The following is a 20,974-nucleotide window of genomic DNA, read 5'->3' as shown; positions in this document are numbered from 1 at the left end:
TTCGTTCATTCTGGGTTCACAAATGGAAAATATTCTGTTGGTGATAAAGCACAGTCACAGCTAACAGACCATGATGTACTATGAACAAGAAATGTATGCTGTTGCCAATCACTGAGATGTAGAGATTGTATATTACCTCTCCATAATATATCAAAAGCATTATGGGTTTTGTTTTCTATTACCACCCCCCTTCATAATTCTTAAAAATAATCCTCCTGTCTTCTGACTCACTGTAGATTCATAGATAATTCTAAACTATTTCTGGCATATACCAACAAGATACATATTTTAGGAAATAGCCACCTCTGACATCACCTCCAACAGCAGAAAAAGGGAAAAGAAGAAAAGGTCGTGAGAAAGACTGGTTACAGTCCCATCTCCATCTCCCAGTTTGGATAAAGTCAGCCATGATTTTCTTTTTCTTTTCTTTCTTCTCCTCTTCTTACTTTCTTTAATTTATCCTCTTCCTCTTTATCCTCCTCCTTCTGCTCATCCTCCAATGCTTTTTTCTCATTAATCTGATTTTCCACCTCCAGGATGATAAATTAAATAAATTTAGAAGAAAATAAGCATACTTTCCAAAAAGTAGATGATAAACCAAGTAAGCTAGGAAAGCAGAACCTTTTATGAAATTCAATCAGATTCTAGGAGTTCTGACCTTAATCATCTATCTGTGAAGCAGAAAGCCACTCCTTTGGTATCTTCGCCCCCAAGAAAACTCTACCTGTCTTCTTCCACTCACTCACCACCAGATGGCTCTCCAAATCAGTCCAGTTTATGATCCCTAAAATTATGTTTAATTTCAATGTATTATAAAGGATCATCTTTTCCTGGAAGAGATTAAATGATCATTCTCTAGAATACCAAATATTACTTAACTAAATCACTGTTGTCTCACTAAACTCTTGGCAACTGAAGACTTGCATGGACTTTGCTAGAGTTTATTTCAAAGGGTACTCATAGAATGTGTACAAGGATTCTTTAACTCCTACCTTACAGAAAGCACTCAAAAAAGCATTGCGTATTATTAATATTATTTCAAACCATGTAGATACTTGAAAATTCTAATTTAATATTTTCAGATGTTTTTCCCTCTACTTATATAATACCCAGAGCAGGGTGTAAACAAAACCAAAGATGGCCTAGGCTGGAGATAAAGACTTGAGGACCATTAGTGCTATCAGATTAGTATATTGAGAGCCATGACTATAAAAGAGATGAAGCAGGAAGAATTTTAAAATCAGGAAGGGCCAAGAATAAATCCTGGGACTTGTTAATATTTCAAAGTAAGTAGGATAAAAAGGAGACTACAGGAGGCTGGGCGCAGTGGCACAATCCTATAAACCCAGAGGCTCCAGAGGCTGAGGCAAAAGAATCATGAGTTCAAAACCAGCCTCAGCAAAAGTTGCTAAGCAACTCAGTTAGACCCTGTCTCTAAAATAAATACAAAATAGGGCTGGGGATGTGCCTCAGTATTTGAGTGCCCCTGAGTTCAATCCCTGGTACCCACCCCTCCCACCGCCTCCAAAAAATATAGAGACCACAGGAGTTGAAAAATCAGAAAAGATAATTTTAGTTTGTTTGGCTTTTCAAAGGCCAACAACAAGAAAATTTCAGGAGAAATGCTGATGATCAATATCAAATAATCCAGAAAGATCAAGTGATATAAAAACAGAAAAGATTCCCTGGAATTCAGGAGGTTATTGGTTTCTCTCATGAAGGTGTTAACAGTCAGTGATGAAGTACTAGTTAGACAGAAATGGACCAAAGTTGAACTGAGTGTAGTGAGATAAAAGAAACGAGAGAGAGAGAGAGAGAGAGAGAGAGAGAGAGAGAGAGAGAGCGCGCGCACTATAGGGGGAAATGGGGTTAAGAAAAGACTTTATTTTATTAACATGAATAAAGACTGAATATGCTTTTAGGCTAAGGAAAGGGATTCAAAAGAGAGGATGGTATTGCAGAGTAGAAATAGAGAATAAACTGCTACAATTTTTCACTCATTGGACTGACAAAATTTTAATTACAAAATTCTAATTACACATTCTCTTGACAAGACTGTGAGAAACAACTATTCTCATTCATTGCTCATGCAAATATGATTTTGTAGAGCAGTATCTTTCTTATGAAAAGTCCACAAAAGCTTTCATCAAGCATCTCCACTGCTAGAAAGTAATCTTGGAGACAGACCCACGTATATGGATGTTTATTTGAGATTATTTATTTGTTTGTACCAAGACACAACTGCTATTATCATCAATAGGCAATGATTTAATTAATTTCTGATACATACAATTAAATGGAATGCAGAGTTAAGAAATATAATTAAGCTGATGACTAGCATGAAGAGACATTCATAATATATTGACCTTTAACATAGTGCATAGTGCCATATGTATTATATTTAATAATTCATTGTGCTAAAGTGTTATCTTATGTATAATACATTGCTGATATATTGTACTAATATATTGTGCATAATAAACAGTAACCAGGCATGGTGGTGCACACTTGTAATTCCATCTGCTCAGAAGGCTGATACAGGAGGATCACAAGTTCAAAGCCAGCCTCAGCAACTTATTGAGGCCCTAAGCAAGTCAGTGATAGGCTATCTCTAAATAAAATACAAAAAAAAAAAAAAAAAAAGCACTGGAGATGTGGCTCAGTGGTTAAGTGCCCCTGAGTTCAATCCCTGGTACCAAAAAAAAAAAAAAAAAAAAGTAATAAGAATATATATTCATGTTTATATAGACAAAGAACCTTGAAAAGATTAAAAAATAAGTAAAATAATGGTAAACTGTGTATGTGGGTGGTGGTAGGAAGGATCATGTGAAAATTGAGCTAGAAAGGAAAAGGGGTGGATGGGGAATTCCTACTGCATAACTTTTCATTATCTTTTAAATTTTTGCATATTTTCTATTCAAAAAAACTTGAAGCGTGTACATCTAAACAATGAATGCAAGTGAGGTGAGTGGAATTTTTCCACTATGAAGAAAAATTTGAGAGTGGGATTACATGTAAAAAAGATATTTAATGAAGAGAGTACTAAGATTTTTGAAAAGTAGCATGGATGCTATATTTATTAAAGTTAGATTTTAATTTGCAATTAAGATAATAGTAAATGTAGTTACTAACTTGATTATTAATTGACAGACTTGAATGTTGGCTACAGTGGGAAAATTGAGATATGGTAATCATGTATACTACCTTATCATTATGTATTCTTTTTCCTAACATGTATTGGCCATTTCAAGAAGGAAACACATATCTGTTAACAATGGGGGAAAGAAATTTGGCAACTGAAAGTCAAGTGTGGGACAGAAATTTTATTTTTTTTGTAAGAGCGTATGATTATACTTAGATTATATATACACTGTGTATCTGACCCTTCAAAAAAATCTAAGGATGGGAACAAAATTACAAAAGAACAAATGTGAACACATCATCAACCAAATACCTTTTTAAAATAGTTACATGCCAGCCAGACAGACTGATGCATGGCGATTTAATGATTCCTTTTATGGAGTATTTTTCAATCATATGTTGGTTGCATCCAGTGACTGTATTCATTTTCACTAACCTGGGTTTCAATCAAATGAACACTGAATAGGATTTATGCTTGGATATGATATTTTGAATTCCTAAATAATATAACACAGAGGTTATTCTATGAATATTTGTAAATCAGTGTTTATGGATAATTCTGAGGGGTTGTTAGATTGTCTCAAAATGGAACAGAAAATGTTGAAAAATAAGACACTGAGGACACAAATTGTTAATAGTTAAAGGAATGTCTGCTGAACAGTCAAAAGCATCTTTTCTGGTTGAGAGGAAATTTGCATCTTCATAATAAGTGTTATATGAAAAGCAGAGCCCTTTCACATGCTAGCTCAGCTATTGAAGTTATTCTTATCTTCTATCTGGAATACTGCCTGGTAAGAATAGGAAATTCTTCATTCATTTTACCAATTATATCTGCCATGTGCAGGCAATGCAGAGCATTGGCAAACATTCAGAAAGCCTGAGGATTGAATTCGCTGGTGGAGGACAGTCAGCATTGTTCAGCAATGCATGAAGCTTTGCTGGCTTTAATAATACATGAGGACTGGTTTGGGCTATTTTTCAGCCACTTGTGCTAACTGCATGTCTGCTGCCATGAGCCACGAAGTTTTCCCACCCAGGATCGGTTTAGAAGGGGAAGTTACAAAATAATTCTTGGGGAATTTTCTATTTATTAAACCTGTTTTGTAATTAAAAATATTCAAGGACTATTCTAATTTTGGCCAATTGTTTATTTTAATTATGTAGATGACATGTTCTTATGGTGATAAAATGGGAAAATGATATAAAATTTGTGATGCTATAGCTTCAAAATTTCCTCAATATTGAAATTCTTTTGATATAGAGAAAAAGTATTTTATAAATCAAAGCATGTATCTTTAGATTTCATTAAAATTATTGAATTTATTATATTTAATAGTATTTTTTAGTGTGTTTGTTTTAGTTTCCCTGTCTGAATTTACTAAATATACAGATTAATGCAGAATTTTAATTTCTTATTATTTAAGGCTAAACAATTTGTATATCTAGGAAAAAACACTTCAGACATGATACGGAAATCATAAGCACACAGACACATTGTGTATGCACACCAGTAGATCAAGTGGTTTCCTGGTGATAACAGTGCTTCTAGTTTTAGTAGCCTCTTAACCCTAAGTCCCTATCCAATGCTCCTGAGAAAGAATTGAAAATTTTCTTGACTCCATACCCATTTGAAGGAGACGGTACAGATATCTGAGAGTACTGTGGCCTCTTTATAAACCAGAAACTGTGTCCAGCCAAAGAATATTAAATTAAAAAGAAAAAAAAAACAGAAAACATGTTTTAAACATGTTTAAAACACATGTTTAAAAAACACAACTTTAAACAGATCAGTCATGTTCACCAATTTTCTATGATGTTTAACGTACTTCTATTTTACATAAATTCTTAAGAATCACCTTGAGAAGAAACTGCTATCTGTGCCATAAGAATGTCATAAAGATGTCAACTCCTCTACCACACACATATGCATCTGGAGTCATATGTGCCATTTGGAATTGAGATCTCATGTAAAGGTGTTCAGCTCTGGTCTCTCTCTCTCTCTTTTTTTGTTTAGAGAGAGAGAGAGAGAGAAAGAGAGAATTATTTATTTATTTATTTTTAGTTTTCAGCTGACACAACATCTTTGTTTGTATGTGGTGCTGAGGATCGAACCCCGGCTGCACGCATGCCAGGCGAGTGCGCTACCGCTTGAGCCACATCCCCAGCCCCCAGCTCTGTTCTCTTTCTCTGCTCTCCAAACAAGCAGATGTGTTTCTGTGTTAATTCGGTTTTTGGCCTTGACCTATCTCATTCCTGCTCCCATCCTTGAAAGCCTACCTTTCTCTGTCTTCTCCACATCTCCCAGCCTTACTTCCCTAATGGCCCCACTGTCCCAAAAATGTGAGAGACAAGTGAACTGAGAATCATGATGAGAGGTGATGGATAAAGGTGGTGGCTTAGAGACGAAAGGGTTTTAGATCATAGTGGTTTCCATGGTGGTAAGGAGTGAAAAGAGGCCTGGCACCATGGGCTCATGCCCCTAATCCCAGTGGTTCTGGAGATGGAGGTAGGAGGACCATGATTTCAAAGCCAGCAAATTGAGGCACTAAGCAGTGAGACCCTGTCTCTAAAAAAAATTCAAAATAGCGCTAGGGATGTGGCTCAGTAGTTGAGTGCCCTGAGTTCAATCACTGGTACCAAAAATAAATAAATAAATAATTTAAAAAACAGAGTGAAACTTAGTTCTGAATGAATCTTACATCTAAAATTGTGCTACACTAGAAGTGTTTTCTCCTAAAGCTTTCTGAAATAAAACCATTGAAATTCCTCATTTCTCTGTGATTTTTTAGCAGTGAAGTTTTCCAGAGAGGTATACAGAATGTCTTTTAAGATTCATATAGATTAAATACTAACACCATCTTTAAAAATGACTGCTATAGTGAAATTAGCAAATTAGTAACCCAGTAACAATCTCTAGGCACAGAGAATAAGATTTCTCTTCCTTACCATAGCTAATTCAGGTTGTTTTTATTAAGTTTCCTTCCATGTAAATGCTGGCTCGGACAAGGCAACATTCTCCTTGGCTTATGTACGTCAAAAATTGACTTAATCACTCTATAAAGATATCATTATAAATTGAATTACTTCTCAATTCTGTAGTGAGTCGTGTGAACTTACTAGAGGGTAGGGAGAGGGGGACCATGCATGAAACAGTAATTTAATTTCTTTTCCCGTAACTGAAGTTCTAGTTTGACTTCATGGTAATCATCTTACAATAATGTTTTTTTTTTTTTTTTTACCCTCTACTGATGTTCCTTGAAACTGAAATATTACTTTTTTAAAATGCGATGGAGCATCAATTTTTTACCTTAAGAATATATATTAAAATGCTTATATTTGTGTATAGGTGTATTTTAGTTAGTTTATGCACCAATTCTTAAGGTGAAATGTATGTTTTACTATATTACATAGGATTTTATTTTAAAATATGACTCTTAAAGTTCTATAGATCAATCCGAACACTTGAAAACCATTTCTTACACTCCATTAAATACACTGTTGGTTTGTTTGCTGATAGTTCCTTTTGGTTATTTGTTATCTTTCATGGGATTTTCAAATGTCTCCTAGAATTTCACAGATCAGTAATCTGAAATGAGATTTTGATGTTTGAAGCTCAAGTCCACTGCTAGGTATTAAATATTCCATGTGAAGGTCAGGTTAGGGTTGATTCATAGTGCCTCATACAAACAGCAGCTTCATTCTGTTTAAATGGGGGCTTTTTTTTTCTTTTTCTTTTTCTCCTTTTATACATAATGAACACTTTAACTTAGAAGATCTGCTTTTTGCATTATTGAAGAAAAGCACATCATAATTTTTCTAAGGATAGATGAAAGGCTTGCATCAAAATCCTGCATGGTATATTTTTTTCCTATGTATTATTTATGTTTAACGTTGTTTATCCCAAAAGTTTGGACACCAGATTTTCTCTGTAAGTTCTCAATCTTTTGTTTGTTTATTTTTCTTCAATACAATGCCAATACTTTGCTTTGGAATATATTATTATATTGTGATGATTGTAATTAAAGTCTATGTGAAAAAAAATATTTCCTGTTTAGAAAAAGGAAAATTTTGCTAGGATTTGTTTGGTTTCTTTTCTCTTCTTGGGTCAGTTAACAATAACAACTCAAATCTGTAGAACAGGGGAGATATATAGCGTAAAGAATTATAGCATCAGAGTTTTTACTTGCCACTTAATAAGAATGACCTCAGGAAAATCACCAAGATTCTCAGAACTTCTTTTTCTCATCTTGGAAAATGAAATGGATCATGTCACTACTCCACAGGTTAGGGAGAATAAAAATTAAGTAATTTTTATTACTTAAATGCAAGTGCCTTTGAACAATGTGAACTAAAATAAATATGTGAAGCATTCTAATTTTAAAATTAAGGTGAAATTTATAAAACAAATTCTATACACAGATTAATATCTAAGTACAGATTAATATCTGGGGTTTTTCATAGTTTATAAAATGTTGGTAGGAATTCAGCTTATATGAGCTAAATTCACATAAAATGTTAAATCGTGTATTTTTCATAAATTAAAGCCTACCCCCATATTTGTGTGATATAAACAGATTACTTTATCTTTCTGGGCCTCTGTAGTTTGTATAAAATTTCACCATAGAATGGGTAAACATTGCTATGAAATCTCTTTCCAGCTACTTACACTCCCTGGAATTGAGTTGGACCTTCCAGTTGAATCTGTTAACTACTAACTCCAAAACTGTTCTCTCTGGTGGACTACAGTGGAGATCTTGTTGAGTTGAATGTTCTAATTAAACTGAGTACGTGAAGTGGGGAGGGGGTGGAGGATTAAATGAGAAGAATTTTGGAAGGAGCTGAATTTGGCAACCAGATATTTGAAAGCAAATAACTTCAGAGAGTACTGCAAAGTGAGACAAGTAATTTATTGATGTAATCATCCAAAAGAGAACTTTTTTCTTTCATTAAGTGAATAGACTATCTCTTTAAATTTGAAAAAAAAATAATTTTGAAGAGTGTTTTAAACTATTCCCATTTTATAAATAAAGATGAAAAAATGAGGTCCTGAGATAATGACTTAACTTCCTAATATTCCTGAGACATTTTACAAATCCAAAAAAAACCCAAAATCTAAAATTAATTTGTTATGTATATTCCTGACCGTGGCCCCACATTAGCATAGCTATGTCCTGTGTTGATAGCCATCCTGACTGCCCTGAAGAATCCAAGATACACAGTGTACACATAACACAAATTGGGGAATTAAAAAAGTATGTAGACTTTTAAAAAATGCTTTGAATAGGGAAACATGGATCTCAAATGTGCTTTTGAAACACTACGATAATCTATCACAGGGAGACCATAAACTTTTAGATATTCTCACTTCACCTTAATTCCAAAATAAATACTTGATGTCCTATTCTAGAAAGTATTGGAATGGTGATCTTAAAATCCCACAATGTCAGAATATAGTATCATGAAATCACAAAGTTTCTGCACTGAGCCCAAAACAGCTTGTATAATTTTTGCTTTCTTTTACATCATTTCTCTTATTGTACAGGCATTCAAAACTTTTATAGATTTTATTTTCTCCCAGCTCAGTGGATATGATTTTTCCTAGAATGGAATGATCTAATAGCTGCAACTTTCTAGCCTGAGGCTAGAATCACACAGAAGCCCCAGATGCCCTTCAGCCTCACTTCTGGCGGGGATGGGTGAGTGGGGGGTTGAACTAAGAGAGAGAGAGAGAGAAGAAGGAGGAGGAGGAGGAGGAGGAGGAGGAGGAGAAAAGATGTTCAAAATAATCATGTACTCAGTCATGGAAATCTAGTAGATTGCAGGCATGTAGATACCAATTCTCAAATTATTGCCCCCATTAACAAGATATGCAGTCCTAAGGATTACCTACCCTTCTGAATATCAGTATCTTTTCTGTTTGTTTTATTAGATTATAATAAAACATAGGCCAGTATTTTCCTCTGTTGATACATGCTTTAACCAATGCCTGGTATATGGTAAATGTTCAATAAATAGTAAAAGTATTATTACCCTACACTGTACACCTTGCAATGGAAGTCAGGTGATTTATTATTAATAAGAATTACCAATATGTTATCCAATACTCAAGAAGTTTTTACACAGAATTACATAAGCATGTTCATGGAAGGAGACCAAGACCAAGGAAGAATTTATTTGCCATTGTTCATTAGGTTGTTGAACCTCTCAGGGACCAAAGTATAGTGGCTGCTGCTTATGTGTTTAGAGTGTGCTAAGTTCTAACTAGTATTAAGCAAAAACTTGTAGTATGGTACTGCACACAACAGAGATAAAGAAACAGTCACATAAGTGATTGTGGAATTATAAATTAGCATAGGCAATAAGGGGGTAAAATGAAGAAGAAATTAGTGCCTGTTCCTACAATTATGGATTGTGACCATGAAAGGAATGATCTTTCAGACTAGGAAAATTCTGTCTCTCCCAAATTTCCCAGAATAATTAGCCCCAATTCCAGTAACTTCTTCAAACAGGATGTAACCTGTAGACTGATAATGAGCATAAGCAGGAATTTTTAAAGAAAGGTGTTTAAACTACAACAAACGAGATTTAATTATTACAAATATTGTTAATCACCACTTTCCTGTAAAAATAAAATAGAATAGAACCAGCCATAATCATAGTATATATTGGACCAGGTTTTGCAAAAGAAAAAGATATGTGTAGGTGACTGCTATAGGTTCATGGCAGCTCTAAACACAAGATGAAATAACACCACCTTCTTACACAATATTTAACCTTCTAATAAATTAACTATGTGCCACACATTAGAGAAATTATTTTGGCTAATGATATACTAATACATTATCAAATATGTTTATGTCCTACACACTGGAAAGAAACATTACTCTTCATTTCGTTCATATATATATATATATATATATATATATATATATATATATATATATGCTTTCCAACAACCTTCTCAAATGCACATTATTCTGTTAGTTTCCTCATTCAATGAAGTTTTTCAAATTTTTAAAATAGAAACTCAAACTAATATGCAATAAGTCATACTTACTATGAATCTTTGGCTACTTACAGATCACGAGAATGATATGTAATTCACTTGACCAACTTCTAGCAAAAGCCATGCTAACTGCAAACTCATTCATTTTGAGGAGCAGAATACAATTGTTTCCTTTTTATTTTAATTTCTTCCTTAGAGATGATTATAAAACTGATACAAGATACTGCATTTATTTTATTATACTGATATGTTTTGATCAAAACATTATTCCTTAAAATTTTTATTTTGGGGCAATAGAAAACCAGGATAACTTTTTACTGAAAATTGTTTTTATTTAAAAAATGTAAAAATGACCAAATTACTTGTGTGCTATTGGAAAATAGCAGTTCAAAGATCATATCTGTTACTACGTATATTATATTTTTAGGGTCACCACAACATCATACCACAGATTGGGTCGTCTAAGCAAAATAAATTTATTTTCTGAAATATCTGGAGATTAGAAGTTTGAGATCAAGATTTCAAGAGGACTGGTTTCTTCTGAAGCTTCTCTTCCTGGCATTGACATAAATGGCCAGTCATCTTCTTCCCTTTGTCTTCACTTTGTATGTGTCTATGTCCTAATCTCCTTTTCTTATAATGAAAACAGTCATATTGGATTAGGGCCTACTCTAATGATCTCCTTCTAACTGAATTACCTCTTTAAGCACTTTATCTGCAAGTCCAGACATATTCTGAAGTACTGGGTATTAGGACTTCAGCATATGAAAAAATTAGAGTGGACTGTTTGATCCACAACCACATGGATTTGGACAAAGCAACTTCACAAGTATTATAAAGCAAAAAGAAAAAGATTGGTGAGTCCACAGTACTACCAGCCTATGTGAAAGAAATGCACCTGTATTATTTCCAACTAAAAGGTAGCTATTTATAGATTTGCAAAATTAGAAAACTAAGAGCAAAATTTTCTCTATGAGAACAATATAATAAATTGATGAAGGGATTAAAAGAACCACCATAAACCAATTTGATTCTTCTAATTCCAAAAGCAAGGGATGAATATTTGAGTAGATTGCTCAAAGGCTCTGAAGAACCTCCACAAAAGTTTATCTTCTCTTGTTCTGATCTTTTGTTGCTATAGGTTGCAGTATTGTTATTCAGTTATTGGAATAGAGAGATAAATAAATTAGCACACCCCCAACCACTTGTTGGTGTGTGCTAGGGATGCCTATGCATCTATACTTATGGTTCTCGTGACCTTGATAGGCATCTGTATCTGAGATATATTTCTATCAAAGAACACACTTGGTAACCATCCTATTAGATCATAAGTGATAGTTCTGGTTTTGTACATTGTTATGATCCTCACTCTCCTATTTCCAAGTAAATCGGCTAATGCACCCTAAGTATTACTATAGGCCACGTGGTCTGTTTTCGGGTTTTATGCCCTTATATGAAACAGTGTCAGGTCTCAAGAGGAGCTCTGTTAAATATGTTGATTGATTGGACAGCTGATACTCAAAAGAATCTGGGTGCTGTGGCTGCAAAAGCCCTGGCTGTGTGTACTCGCCTGACAGAATTGCATTTCAGCAACCTCCTATGAACTCTGTCATCTTTCAGTTCGGGGCTTGCATACTTGGTTAATGGATAGCAAATTTACTCTATTGTATCCACTAGTTTAATGCTTTTACTTTCCAGAATAGAAGAGATGCTTCCATGACACTTGAAACAACATATTCAAAATCAAACCAATTTCTTTTAAAAATGGCCTTATTTCATTATTTCCCTATTTCCTTTCTTTGCATTGACATCACATGGATTACATTTGTCCCATTGTCTTTGTTCCTACTTCTAATTCACTGAAAAATTCTAATTATTCTGTCACTTCCTCATCTCCTATTCCTATTTCTTCCTCTTTTTCATGCTACATGCTGGTTAGAAGTCTGTTCTTTATTCATGTACTTAATCTTCTGATTGATAGCACCACCTTCACTCCTTTTCTACTTCCATTCTTCCTCACTGCCATAAAAGACTTTCTGTCAAGTCTGTTTCTAATCATGAAATCTCTACACATATGTCATGTCAAAAAGAGTCATAATGATAATAATTTATAGTATCAATAATAAAAAAATTCTGTTACCTCTTTTCATCTTAATAAAATGCACTCTCTTTTCTCAGTTGAATAAGACATTCTTATTAAAGTTCTTCTGTAAATGCATTTTCATATAATGTTAAGTTAGCTTAACACTAACTTTCTTAATATAGTTTACATTTTGGTTTGCTTGAGTCAGCTGTATTCCCCAAAGACCCACGAAATGAACATCTAATATTTTTACGGCCTGAAGTGCTCTCTCTTACCCTCACCTTCCTGTCCTCCTCAAACTTTAAGGCATGCCATGAATGCTCACTCTTCCTTAAGATTGAATCTTAAAGTGAGATCTATAAATAATCTCATTTTCCCATAAGCCAATGCTTTATGCATTACATGAAGTATCATATCTTGCATTATCCTTTGCCAACCTGTATTATTCACTCTATGAGACAGTAAATCTACAGAAGGCAAAATCGACGTCTCTTCTTCACCTTTATTGCTCTACTTAAGCCTGTTGTTAGTAGAATAACTGTGAAGTCTCAACCAAGTTACTGCACGCTATTCTAGGATGGAGTAGTCATTATTAGGCAGCCATGTCATTTTTTCTCTCCAAATCATTGGGTTTTGGATGCAATGGTAAAGACTCCTCTTATTCTTTCTCAGCATTTTCCTTGTATCAGGAAAATCACATACAACTTGCAGGAACTTGGAAAACAAATACCTTGGTTTTCAGAATTTTGACAATATGACGTGGTTTTATAATTCTGCTTTGCTTAATCAAAATGCTTTCTTCCTCAGATCCTTGCTTACAATTTGGAAGATAAAACCTTTTACACTTTGTCTCTCTTTTCTCTTAAACCCTCTATCTTTCCTCCTCCTTCTCTCTCATTCTTCTTTTCTCTCTCTTTGCTACAAGACTGTAAAAAAGGTCTGAAGAGAGCCAAGAGTCAATTAAAATAAATTAAAAGAAGAGAGACTATATATAAATAATTTTGACTAATTTATAATGTCTTTGTCTAGAAATGAATTCTTTAATTAATTGTGACTCTATGCAGCAAATTCACATTTATTCAACCTCAATGATGGATTATACAAGAGTTCATTTCTATGTAAGTAAGAATACAATTGTTAATGGATTAAATATTCAAAAGTTTTTACAGAAAGGTATTCTTAGCACTTATAAAGTATTTTAAGAGCTTCAAAAGGGATGTGCCTTCTGTTACAATCACATAATGATTTATCTTCCTGATTATGGAAAGTTATATCAGAACTTCAATGCTCTATTAAGTATCTCTTGAGGACATCACATACAAATCTATCTTTAAAAGGAACAGAGCAGAGCAGAAGATTATTTGTGTCAATGGTGTCTTCCAAAGAAATGTAATATTAAGTGCCAATCCGACACCCTGTCTACTAACATTGAGAATGGTGATGACCCTTACAAGCATCTCTGTGGCAATTCCTTCATTCTGTCTGGGGACAAGGCAGCCCTGCATTTAGAACTGAAATGAAAGAGAAGTTGTCAGCTGCCTTCCTTCCCCTGCTATTGGAACTATAATAATAAACAAGGGAGAAGTTGTCAGGTATCAAACTCATTTAAAAGTTATGCTTTTTAGCCTACATTCATTAAATTCTTTTGTAGATTGTTTCCAGATTAGTCAGACAAGAAATACTCTTGATCCCATCATTACTACTCTGAAATGATGGTTGGCAAACCCTAAGTAGACCAATGCCTATTTTCTGTAATTACCCCAACATGCACCTTTCCAAGGTTCCTACAGTGGTTATCAGTTTTGACTATGTTTTCAGTGTATCATCACTTAAGAAAAAGGGGACAGTAAAACATCAGGTCCCTGCATGCCCCACTTTCTGTTACCAAAAGCCTAGCCAAGGTAAAGAAACAATGACAATAAGCATGGGCCAGAAGGTCCTGAAGGCCCAGATACGAATTGTCTTGAAGGATACTGGTTTTCTCTTATGCATACTGGGGAATATGGTGGTTAGTTTTACTTGGTAATAGTGACACTTATTCATTTTAAAAGGTGAGACTGGACCAAACTATTTCCTTCAGATAGGACTGATAATTATATATATATATATCAGTGTAGAGAAAGGGTAGCTAGCTGTTTGCCTATTTAATAGGGAATGAAATTAGAAGCTCAAGGGAATATAAAATATGAAAATACCTGTGGTAGAGAAGCTTTCAGAAAAGCTTAGGTAAATTAATATTGTGTACCCTAATATGTTAATAAGCAAAGAAGTGATATCATTCATTAAATATTTGTATAATTGTATTTCATGGGATAAGTGGAACTACAAATCATGTTTTATCCACAATTGATTGAGATATTATAATTTAAAATAACTTTTTTTTTAAAGAGAGAGGGAGAGAGAGAGAGAGAGAGAGAGAGAGAGAATTTTTTTTTAATATTTATTTTTCAGTTCTCGGTGGACACAACATCTTTGTTTGTATGTGGTGCTGAGGATCGAACCCGGGCCGCATGCATGCCAGGCAAGCGCGCTACCACTTGAGCCACATCCCCAGACAATTAAAATAACTTTTTAGTGTAAGGAAATCATCAAAAATAGGAGTCTTATTCTAAAAGTGTTTGTGCCTAAATGAAGTATTGTAAAAGGTGAGCAAAATAAAATTAAAGAAAATCAATAAGTGATATAAAATGATGAATCTACAGTAACTGTTTTAAACGCCTACTATAAATGAAATACATTTTGTACAACGTCACTACTTCCATACTACAGTATAAAATAGCAGAGTCGATCTCTTTTGACATGGATTACAGTCATAAAATAAAAAATGAGGAGAAATAGAGAACAAAATATTTTGTTGGAAAAATATGTAAAATGACTAAAATGATTTCAAAATATTTTTTCATATTTTATGTAAATATGAGTTCTTATTTGTTGATAATGATTTTTTTAAATTATTATATTCCACCAAGAAACTAAAATATAGTTTTAGTCATTTAAGCAGTAGAAAGATGAGTTTTAAATTATAGTTTTATTGAGGGAGCTTGAACAAAATTTCTTGGCAAAGATCCAAAGAAAATTAAATTGTATGCCTGAGATCTTTATTTCTACTTTTTGTTTTATATAAGTCACACCTTCTTGGTTTTTAATGGCACAAGAGACATAGTTTTCTTCTACATTTCTTGGTTCTTTTAAAACTATCACACTTATAAACTATAAACAATTAACGGGAAATTATTTTAACAGTACTTACCATTTAAAAAAACAAGATAATTATTTGTTAATTGAGTGTAATAATAAACTTTGTATTGCAGCTATTGAAAAGATACCAAAATGTAATTCAACTGCCTGTTTAAACAATTCCACTAGAGGGCAACATGTACCAAGACTTTTGTCCCTTTGCACTTTGAAAAATTCATTTTATCCCTTTTCATGAATAAATGTCATTGGTTTAATATTTAGCATCATTCAGTCTTGTTATCTTTATGATGCACATGTGGTTTTGAGTGAATAACATCTCACTTATAAAAGATAGCATGAGGGGTGTTACTCTGATTTTATTTAGTTATATAGTCAATCGTTGTTTTTCAGTCACCATAATTACCAAAAGACAAAAAAAAAAAAAAAAAAGTAAAAAGGGCCTTATTTTATATATAACAAATTCACATGGAGAGATAGTCAATGTTGTATGTGTTTCAAATTATAAATATGTATGAATAGTTCTAGGTGAAACAAAAATCATATGAGATGTTGATAGTAAATTTGAAATTCAGTTTAGGAGAAATAAAAAATCATTTGCTCATTATATCCTCAGAAACCATTTAACAATGAGTTAGGAAGACTGGTTGAATGGTGTGCATCATATTAACACCTCTTAATCCTCTCAGAAAAATGGAATGTGCATAAAACTTGCAATATCACTCTGTTTTTGAAGTCTTCCCAAACAGGACTCTGTCTCCAGCCTGTCCTCTCTTATCTTCTACTTCTCCACCTACACATTAATATTTTACTTCATAAAAATCACCTAAACATCAGTGATTGCCACTAACACATTAATAGTAGAAAAGGCACACATGTTTCTGTCTCCTTATGTTTTCAAATTAAATTTTCTGTAGGAGCAAAGCAACATTGAAAAGGAAGAATGATAAACACAACCAGCTTTGGGAAATGATTATATACATTTTAGTGGAATTATATTTAGAAATAACAACAAGAACAAAACATACACACAAAATAGTGTGCTTTAATTCTCTAGGACAGATATATGGACTAAGTACAATTGTCTCCTATTACAATAACAGGGTCAATTTTTGTTTAGCTAGTAGTATTATACTTAAAGTCAATTTTATATTCATAAAAATAAGTGCTAAAATTTTCAAAAAAAATTTAAGAAACAAAAATTTGTTTTTACCATTTTTAAATCACAACATATATTATAAATATAGGCAGAATCTATCTGGACTAGATTTAAGTGATTTTCCTGTATCATTTTTTAACCTTCCTATTCCCTTATACAATAAGGAATAAATGGGAATAATTAATTCCCATTTCATAAATGACTAAACTCAGATATTCATGTTGGAAAATGAGATAATTGTAAGAATATCTGTAAGTGTAGACTGAAATGCATATACGGACAGTAATAAAAAAGCATTAATTCCCAAGCATACTTCTAAAATTAAGAAAACAAGATTATGAAAAACTTTTAAAAATCATTCATCTTAACCTCACATACCAAATTTAGATAATGTCAATTGGCAGAAATAGATGGTAGAAATCAGCACACGGGCACATACACATTCCTCTCTGTTTCCATTGTTATTAATTTAGTATTATTTTATTAATGTAAAGTTTATAAGTTTCCAGTTAATTATGTAACCATTTGTATTGTTGCCTATCTTTACATCTGTATTTAAAAACATCACACCTATTTATAGTCAGGATTTGCTGGTTAAATTTTTATCTTGATTTTTTTCACTTTCTAGGTATCTCCAACATCTCAATGATCAATTCTAATCTCAAAACCACTCACTAATAAAGTTCTAAATGAAACTACATTAAAATAAAATATAAAAACATAAAAAAATGGATCATATATTTCCTAGCATTCTTATGTACTCTCATCTATTGTCTTATACTTCACAGACAAATGTCAGCTGAGTGTTGTGGCACACACTTGTAATCCCAGTGGCTCAGGAGGCTGAGGCAGGAGGATTGCAAGTTCAAAGCCAGCCTCAATAACTTTAGGGAGGCCCTAAGCAACCTAGTGAGACCCTGTCTCAAAATTAAATAAACAGAAGTAGATTGGGGATGTGGCTCAGTGACTAAGCACCCCTGGGTCCAATCCCTGGTACAAAAAGAAAAAAAAAAAAAAGGACAAATATCAGGGTATACCTTGAATAATTGTTTTCTTGTTCCTTCGTCTTCAAGTGACTATGTTACTTTAGAGAGCTCAGACAGGTAAAAAGTAAAAATTGCCCTCTTGAATGTGGTCTGTTTTTTTCTACCTTGATTACAATATAATTATTTATTTATGAAATTTATTTGTTGAACATATACTTATCAGATACACATGGACCATGTCATAGTAGCTAGACATTCAACCATGTTTAAAAACAATCTGATTTCTTGGAATTTGCATTCTAATTGGAGAGAGGAGTGGTAAGCAAATTTTCTAGGGTATTTCACCACATACCTCATCGCTACCACATTAACATGTGTTCATATATATTCTGTGCATCCTAATCTTACAACAAATGCAGTTCAGTAATAAAAGATTTTTAAGTAATATGGCACAATGTAAAAACAAACAAAAAAAGACTTCACATAATGGTCACACCTCACTTGCCATAAAATGTGCAATGATTATGCAGTGAAATATGGGCATGTCAGATAGCGACTAGTGCTTTAGGGGAAATAATGAAAGTGAAACGAAGTTCAGGAACCTTGCATCCCCTGTGACCTTGCTACTTTAGGTAGGTTCACTGGGGAAGTGTAGTCTCTTGAATGAACCAGCTTTGAGGTTTTCTGGGGTTCCTGGCAAACACTCTCAAGAGAAACAATTTTACACCCAGTTGCCCTGCAGTAACTATTTCTTTTCAATTTGTGGATTCAAAAACATTTAATTTTTTTTTCCTGATCTAGCTTTGAGTCATTATATTATCTCTTCTTTTGTCTTTTACACGTTTTTGTGAAAAACCAATCCTGTGAATGCCAAACCTTCCTTGTGTATATTTTCCTTATGGTCTATACAGTTGTCTCTGTCCTTTTTCATTTGTTTTATGTGACTTCATCACACCTCAGTATCCTGAATCTATTAAGTTGTATTTCCCTTTTTACAACAAATTTTCTGCATTTTTCCTCTGAAATCTATTCATTTTTCATTCTTCTGTCTTATAAATCTATTTGTCCCTTTCTTCCTTTTTGAAAAAAAATTTACCTTTTATGATAAAGACTTTTTTCTTTTCTTTTGAACAAACTCATACAATTTTTGTCCTTAGGCTAAGGAGAATTAACTAAGGAACCTACTATAGGCTATGGTTCATGGCATAGCCTTTAAGTGACTTTCTTGGGTGTTGTTCTTTAATTTTGCATTTTTCCAGATTTTTTTTTTCATAGGTCTCAGGTTGACTTCATTAGGGGTAAAACTCACATTTCAATGTGGCTATTTGCTGATAATGAGGGATCCAGCATGGAGGGCAACAAGTGTGAGTGTGGACATATAGGAATAGTCGCAAGTCCACTGTTCATAGTTCTAGAAAAATATTTTTAGGGATTTCTAATGAGAAGACTTCTTCTTCCATACATTTTAGAGCAAACAGCCAAGAAATAAAGTGAAAGCAAAACTAAGAATTTTGTGATATCTACTATGAGCTTCAAACTTAACTTTGATAGGAAATTCAGAATTGAATTTCTGATTATTTTATTCATCTTTTAAATTAGTGAAGAAAAAAATTATTTTCAACAAACTTTTGAATTTTGTTTAAATAAAAATGAGCATCTGGCTAATCAAAAAAGCAACCATTTAAATTTCAAGGTTATTCTTTCAGAAATCATGTGATGTATTTATGTTGACATCCAGATGCTCTAGCCCAGTATCTAAAAGCATAAGTGCTTTAAAAATGTTTGTTAAATGACTAAGCATTTTCTATTTTAACTAATTAGTACCTATTAATGTTTTCTTGTTTTAGATATATACAACATAAAAATCAATTACATATTATAATTTCTAAAATAAATCACAAATTAGAGTCTTTGAGCTTACAAAGTTCTAAATTAAAATCATGTTTGATGATTTACAGACATACATTTTAAAAAATTTTTTAAACAATAATAGTATAAACAGCTATTAAAACCAAAAACTGTTTTAAAAATTAACATTATATCTTCCATTGTGTATCTATTATAATTGCCCTTTGATCCCAAGTATTCAGATTTTAGTTATTTATTGAAGGTCTTGATTAAAAGATATCTGACACATCCTGCATTCCTAAATCTTTATATTTGCTTCCTACAAATTATTTGTATTTTTCCTACATGTTACAATTTAAAGATGTAAAATTAGATTTTATTCAATTAATGAAAATAATGTTGACTTGTGCTCTCAAATTTGAATAGAAATAATTAGATAAGAAAATGTTATATACTAGATATGAGCATTTTAATATAATGTTGAACATTTGGTCATGTAACAACAAGAAATAAGTTTTTAAAAAATATTTGTATTAATTTCACAAATATACATGTTCATTACAGTACAGTTAAAGAATTTGTATGTTATATCAAGTTAATTTAGGCAAGTTAGTCTATTATTTAAGATATGTGATCTAGCACATATTTCTGAATATGAAATTTTTAAAAGTTTTTTTAAATATTTAAAATTTTATCAGGTCTAAATTTAGACATTTATTAGTATAGTTTTAAATCTTCTTTGGCTTTGATTTAATATATTTTTATAGTATTATCACAGTAAATGCATTTTATGTATATGTGTGTATTTCTGGATGTGTATATGTTTATATATTTTATATATACACATAGCTGATATATTTGCTGAGTTGTGGAAAAATAATCCATAAACAATTTGCATAATTTGAAATATAGCTCTAATTTGCACTCCACTGCCTGTTTGCTATATATTCAACATAGGGTTTTCCAATCACTAGTCTTCTTGACATGCAGGGTATCTAGTTTATCCTATCTTTAGCAAAAACCTCAAATATGATGACTGCCAAAGAATAACCACTGGATTGAGTGTTTATGCTAGCGTTCAATGGCACTACATTCAGACTGGAGCCATAGGTATTGGCAAATTCCTTACAACAACGATACATTCACTAAACAGCCATTTTCAAGCTGCAAACCAGAGTCAAAACATGGGGATGTGGTGTGCTCAATGGTCCACTCAGAGGTCAGATCACTATTCTTCCTTTCTTCTTCCATACAGGAGGCTGGTTGATTTTGTTTTTAGGCTTGTAAAACATAAAATATAAGATTGAGTCATTTTATAATATAGCTCTTATATGCTTCCCCTGTGCTACCATCTAACTCCTATAAAAGATATTATGAGAACGTCAAGTGATTTTTAGTCTAAGGATGAACAAAATAAATGTAGGTGTGGCCCCACTTGTACTAGAAAAAACATAATAAGCAGTTTAATCCTGTTTTTTTTCTCTCAACTATGCCCTTTAAAGTTTTTATATAATGTCAAAGACTCTAGCAATTCATTAGTATAACAACTCTATTAC

This window comes from Callospermophilus lateralis, chromosome 10, assembly GCF_048772815.1.
Source record: "Callospermophilus lateralis isolate mCalLat2 chromosome 10, mCalLat2.hap1, whole genome shotgun sequence".
Lineage (NCBI taxonomy): Eukaryota > Metazoa > Chordata > Mammalia > Rodentia > Sciuridae > Callospermophilus > Callospermophilus lateralis.
Note: the sequence above shows the minus strand (reverse complement) of the source record.